The following is a 6927-nucleotide window of genomic DNA, read 5'->3' as shown; positions in this document are numbered from 1 at the left end:
GCCTAAAATACAGACACTTGGTCAGGGTCTTTTGGTGTTTGTTATTCACGCTAAAAGTCTCCTTTAGCATTGCGAATCGTAACGTCACTTTTGACGCACTGGGTCGGGACGTACTGACTGACATGCAGCACAAGAACGGGACAATTAGGTTTAGGAATAGATGTGGATGGGGTTATAAAATGTATATTTATGTGACACACTGACAAGAACAAGACACAAACCCTGGTCTCCTGGGTGAAAGTCTTGTGTTGTCTGACCCATCCACCACTCCAACCAACCTCCTTACGGTTTTTCATACTACTCACTACCACAGCGCCATGGTCTTGCTGCTGCTCTGCCCCATGCATTCCATACACACACTGAAGTTGCTTTTTGTGTCGTATTTGATGCTTACAGCCATTTCCCAAGCGTCCGTATTTTGCGAGTTGGGAGTGAGAATGATGGAAATGATGACTCTCTGAGGCTGTGATGGCCTCAGCAGGGGGTTGACAGGAGATTTCCTTTGATCGGCTTTTATGAATGTCACTAAATGGTGTGAAAATGGCAGCTAAGTAGCCACAACAGAGCAGCACTGGTGGATTTGTCCACGTTTAATGAAGCAGCTGGTGGGGAAGCAAGGCATTGTCTTTCCTCTCATTGGGGATTCACTGAGGTAGTTTGCAGTAGCCAGAGAGATGCCACCCCTTTTCATCCCTCCTCAAATGGCCGCCTGTCTGCGGCGGATGCCAAAAAAAAGCTCCGCTATTCCTGAGCACTGGGTGGGATTCAGCAGACATGGGCCACCACAGCTTAATAAGGTGTTAAAAAGGACATGAAAGTGCAATTAAAGTAAATTACATTCCATCAATCAAGGTGAATGTAGATGTAGCATGTAAGCCAACAAAAGAACTAACAGTGGTAAATGTACAATGGTTATCCCAACAAATTCAAACAAAGGCATTGTATAAAAGTAATAAAACATTTACAATGTGTTCATTACTCTTTCAACACTGCTGCTACCAACATTGGATCCATTATTATGCTGTGCCAGAAAACATTGTTTAACCCCACAAAAATATTTTTTAAAAACCCAACCCATTTTCACTCAGAACTCATAAAATACGTACGCTTGGGCAGTGTCTGTCAGCGTCTGATACTACGCAGAAAAAATGTATTGAAAAAACCATACCGGTGGTTTTACATGGTTTAGCAAATTCATAACAATGGACTATCTTAGGCTTTACATCCCAACTTACTATTTGGCAAATCATGCTACCGTTTTGTCAGGAAACTTTTTCAAACTCATTAAATTTGCTTGCGTTTTCAACCCATAACACTGAGCATCAGGCCTGCATTATTTTTTCTGTCAGTACAGAAATGTGAGAGGGTAATGTAGTGCAGAGTTTTAAAACCAGCCTGCATAATTTATTTAGCATTGCACTTTCATTAAGGCAAGACACTCCAGGTGAGTAGGGTAACATCTTTAACTAATAGATATTCCCATGTACGTTTCTCAGTTGATTACCTACATCAAGACAATTATTTCTTGTTTTTCTCTTGTTCTGAAACGTTATATTTAGATATGCAAAGGAGGCATTATCTTATGAAACAGCAGTAATTTGTTCACATTTCCAGAACAGAATTCTAGTCATTGGATAAAGCCAGATTCAAAGTTCCTGTTTAATTCTGTTGACATATTTAAGTCAGTTTTTTTGACAGAGGGCATTGTGGATTAGGGCTGTCTAACATAATTTGAATAGTTAAAAGATCCATAGCATTCATATGCTGAAATTACTATTCAAACGTGATTTTTTTTAATAAATATGTTGGCTATTGTTAGCTAATCTCCCTCTTCTCACCTTGGCCTACCCGCATGTAGAAATGCTTTTGTCATGTCACATCTGATGAACAATACGTTAGCTGGAGTGAGAGACACAAGACAAAATGAAGTCTTAACATCACGGCGCACGTACCGTTATTACAGTGACCTGCTGCGGCTGGAAATTGTAAGATGGATGGGAAATAGTTTTAACATGACTTTAAAATCAACATCTACCATGCTAAAGTGCTTATGTTATCATTAGTTAGCTTGTTCTTGTTTCCTAACTGCAACTGTGAGTAATAGGACCTTAGCTAGCTGGGAGCTTCATGGAGACATCTAGAGTTTATGTCAGCTGCCCTACCGCTGTCAGAGTAGCTTCAACTTCATATATTACCTTCTAATAGCTGTATTCTCAGTAACATGACAATCTGTAAGGTTGCTTCTAAATCATTAAAACAGTCGTGGCAGCACCGTTTGGCTTAGTTATTAATGCTGTTAGCATCATGGCTAACACTATTGTCACTTAGTTTATCACAAATCGTTTCTGCTGTGCTTTCTAACACAATGTCATGGTGCTAACCGAGCAATGTTAGCCTTTACAACAGAGCCCCTTCAATACACGTGTTAGATAATGTTTCATTAAACAGAGTTCTCTGTAGATTTATGTTTTTTGCTGTGTGCTCGTGGTGGAAAATAATGTAAACAGAGAGCCGCGTGTCGGAAATGCGATGCGCCGTAATTCCCTTCAAGGCCAAGCTAATGTTGGAAGTGCCTCTAGTGGACAGAACTCTATTGTGGATATCTCTTTTTATCACTCCACTTTTTTATCAACAACAGCTGTAAAAAAAAAGAAAAGAAAAACACTGTTCCAAAACATCTTCATATTCAGATATTATACACCCTTGAAACCTTTGTGTTGAATGTCCCATGTAACAGCATTGACAACTACATTGTGTAACAAATTGAGCCTCATTTCTCTGTTCGGTTCTCAAAGATGCATGGAAGGCCAGTAGGAGTCGGTGGACATTTTTTTTTTACAATACACAAAAAAACACAGAAGGATAGAGATTTCTACTGTGGCTCATTAATTAATGCAATATGGGAGTATAGGAGTAGACACAACATAATGAATGATGATGCACTTATCCAGTTAACAAGAAAAAAAAGATGCATGTACCTAATATTGTGTATGGCATAATATTTCTGCTTTCCTATCCTGTTAATAATCTCACAACCTCTCAGATTTATCTCACAACCCTGTGGTTGGGCCCAAGGTTGGAAACCACCGCTGTGTGAACATTTCAAAGTGAAAGAGGTTATTTTCCCTGGTGTGTGAACACTATGTGTTTATTCTCAGACAAAATAATCCAGCACCAATACAGAAAAAAAAGAATCCCAAAGTGACAACTGATGAAAAACCGAGTTAGATGTACTTGCATGCAGTGCAAAACAGAAAAGAATTCAGTTTGTAGAGTTGGGGAAAATCATCATAAAGCCTTTTATACATCCTTGGAAATGTTCAATGCTTTAAAAAAAGAGGCAATGTTATGACAATACTACAAATAAAATAATGTAAATGATTTTCTTTCTCTCTTTCTCTCTTTCTTTTTGAACCAAACACCTCCAGAGAACAGTAATGTTCCTGCAGTCCAGTCATGCTAGATCAAAACTCTCTGCTGTGTTCTTAGCACACAGCGCCCCTTGTGGTCACCTTTAAACATAGCACCTGCTACCCTCCCCCCACCACCCCCAATAGACGAGCATTTCACCCACGAATATATCAGTAAGGAGTCAGAAAGGCATGATATTCCTGTGTCTGCAGCAGGTGAGGTGATCACAGCAGCAGTATTATGTATGCATACTTATGTTTAGTTAGTTAAATTACAGTGAAAACGAAATATTTCTCAAATTTCTAGGGATGCCATGGTAGCCCCTTAAGGACCCATGGAGCTTCCAGGAACAGAACCCTGCACCGGCGCCAAGTCACTGCAGTAAAACGTTGGGTTGAAAAGACACTTTTCCAGCCAACTTGAATCTTTTTTTTGTTTTTAGTATCCCACTGATATTTTGAAAATGTAACAGAGAAGAAGAAGGAAAGATTTGGAGGAGAGAGGCAAGATTGGGGCGGACGTATAAGATTCATAACCCCCACCCCCACATCCCTTTTTTAGTTCATAACTGCCAAGGGTATTAATAATTAATGAGGACAATTCTCTGGCGTCTGGATGAGTCATACTTTCTGCTACTTGGTTTCCCAAAAGCCCGATAGGTTGGAAAAGTAAATCTGAATTTTTTAACCTTAAAATGGAACAGGCATGAATGTTTGAAAGGTGACTAAAAACAGATGGAGCAAAGATACCTGCTAGACAATAAGGCCTGTGCCAAACCAATAAACAACTTCAAAAGCACATTTGGGATGTTTAGATGTGGAAACAACAGAGAGAAAGACATCAACAAAAAGAACATGCTGAGGCAAATGTACGTGGCTGAATTAATTAAATAGAAATTGATAATATCACATTTTTTAAATCTGATTTTTAGACCATCACAAGCAGATGTGAACCACAAAAAAACAGCACCAAGCCAGTGTTTAAATTATGGTTTCAAATGTTTAGTATGGCATGAAAATATTGCTTCAAGTAAAACTTTAGTTTCAAAAAACAACAAAGGAAAAACAGAGATGGTGAAGTGTACACCAAAACAGCAGATGTGGTTATGAACCTTTTGCCAAACACAAATTATTTAATGACCTAAATGTAATAAGCACCAGTTTCCTTGTTTCCACAACCAGTTTCCTTTAACTCAACACAAACATATGATGCCTAAAGGGCAGCCAGTGTTTGTACATGAGCAAAACAAAGTTCAACATCCTGTCACTTGAGCTGCAGTCTTTCCAACACTGAGCTGTCACACAATCCAACTTGTTCTGGGGGAAATAACCAAGCAGGGTATAAAAGAGTTTGGCAGTGCCAGTGGATGTTTTTTCCCCTTCTTTTTTCTGAAAGTAAAGCAGCCTTGAAATGCTAAGAGGATGTTAACTAAAAGAAATAGGGGGACACAGTGCAAATAGGTGCTGATTTTAATACCTTGATTTTAACATGATTATACAAGAGAAAATTAACCAATATACAGGAGATTTATGACTGATAGAAAATTGTATTTAATATACTTTCCAAGATACATTCTATTCATTGTAATGTCAATAAACACTCATAATTTCAACGTAACAATACTTTTTAAATAAGGACCAGATAGAGAAAAAGAATTTAGAAATAGAACCTGTCTTGACAATATAACCTCAAACTAAATAAATTAAACAAAATTATTTGAAGCCATCATGACCGAGCATGTTTTTTACTAATATTGCACATGGTGTTTTTATGATATGATTCTGCCCCGATCTAACAATTTTTAGAGCTTAAATTTGTAGCCTTTTACTCGTCCTGCAAAATGTCTCCACTCCAATCCCAACAACTCTGGAACCATATCAAGTTTAATGCACATTTATTTTGGTTGCATAATGTTAATAAGAAACCTTTTACAAGATACTGTGGGAGATATAAGAATAAGGAAACTGCTTGAAACTTCACAGACTTCTATCAGGCCTCGGCTTGTCGTGCGACACAGTAAAAAAAGGAAACATCACAGATCACATTTCACAACCCGTCGTCCAGCGGGTCCAGTTCTTCAGCAAACTGAGAGAAACAAGAAACCCCTTCAATCGACTCAACAGTCACTTATAGTGGCCTGAATTAGCTCTGATGCATCAAGTCCTCTCCGCTCTTTGTGTATTATTCTTCTTTTTTTTTAAATAATACCAATACTTCTTTAAATAATCCTGCATAGAAAAATAAATTAACTATCTTGTTAAATTTCTTTTACTACGAATTGAGAGCTGACAAGGGGAGGTGTATCACCGATTGAATTATATTAGCGGTTTGACAATTCTTGATGATGATGCTTCGTCGTACAGTGTGTGTGTGTGTATGTGTCTGTGTGTCTGTGTGTATGTTGATGTTTGTCCTTTCTTGTAATTTACAAACCAGTCCCACAGATACAAATAATGTAAGACTTACAAAATAAATTCCAGGTTACGCTTACATAGCAAGCAGCTTTGTAATTTATCCTTGGGGTTTTTTTCCCTTCAGTTTTCAGAAACAACGTCCTCTGACAGTGTATGTGCCGTTATATTTCACCCAAAACATACAGTTAAGAGAAACACAACTCCATTCAGAAGACACTATATTTAACATGGCTCCTCACACAAAGAGAACAAGTCATGGAAATCATTCCCCCAAAAAGAGTTTCGCAGTGTCTAAACAGGAGCGGCTTAGCCTGCCGGCTAAGAGCAGGTGTACTGCAACTGGTGTGTAATCCAGACATGGTGGCAGAGAGTCTGCTGCTGACTCCAGAGGCATCCCCAAGAACAAACAGATATCCCCGCAAATACAAAAAACAAAAAGCAAAGTAGCATCCACTGTGTCACCAACTCTGTTACTCTCATCCCAGAAGCAATGATTTTGGATACTCTCCAGAGCAAAAGAACAACAACAAATCTTTTCTCTCTCTCTCTCTCTTTTTTTTTTTTTTTTTTTTTGAGGGTTGAAGACGGCAAGGTATATTCTCAAGCACTGTTTTCAACACCCTTTGATTTGGTTGGAAAAACAAAAGGAGGAGGTAAAAGAGCAACAAGAACAACAAAAATAAGAAGATAGATACCCATTTTAATAGCAGCAACAACAAAAAAATACTATGACTGTCTTGTTGCTTTTTAGGGTGTCCTGTGGTATGTATGTGGGATTCATACATGTAGTGGCATGGATAATCCAAAAGGTCTTTTACTGTGAAATAGATCCACGCTGATTTTAGTAATAGCTTTTGTAGCGTGGAGCCATTTTGTCCATCTCTGCATTGGTCATTAAGGATTTCCAGAAGGCACTTTTTTGCTGTGTGTGGGAGTGCGTGTGAGTGTGTGTGTGTTTGTGAGTGTGCATGTGTGGCTGCAGAAAGAAAGGGAGATGAAGACAGAAAGCGAGAGCTCTGGGGGGTTTAATGGTGTGTGTGTATACATTTGTGTGTGTGTGTGTATATCTGACTTCTGGCTTGTGTATGTGTGTGTGTGTGTG

This window comes from Etheostoma spectabile, chromosome 10, assembly GCF_008692095.1.
Source record: "Etheostoma spectabile isolate EspeVRDwgs_2016 chromosome 10, UIUC_Espe_1.0, whole genome shotgun sequence".
Classification (NCBI taxonomy): Eukaryota; Metazoa; Chordata; class Actinopteri; order Perciformes; family Percidae; genus Etheostoma; species Etheostoma spectabile.
Note: the sequence above shows the minus strand (reverse complement) of the source record.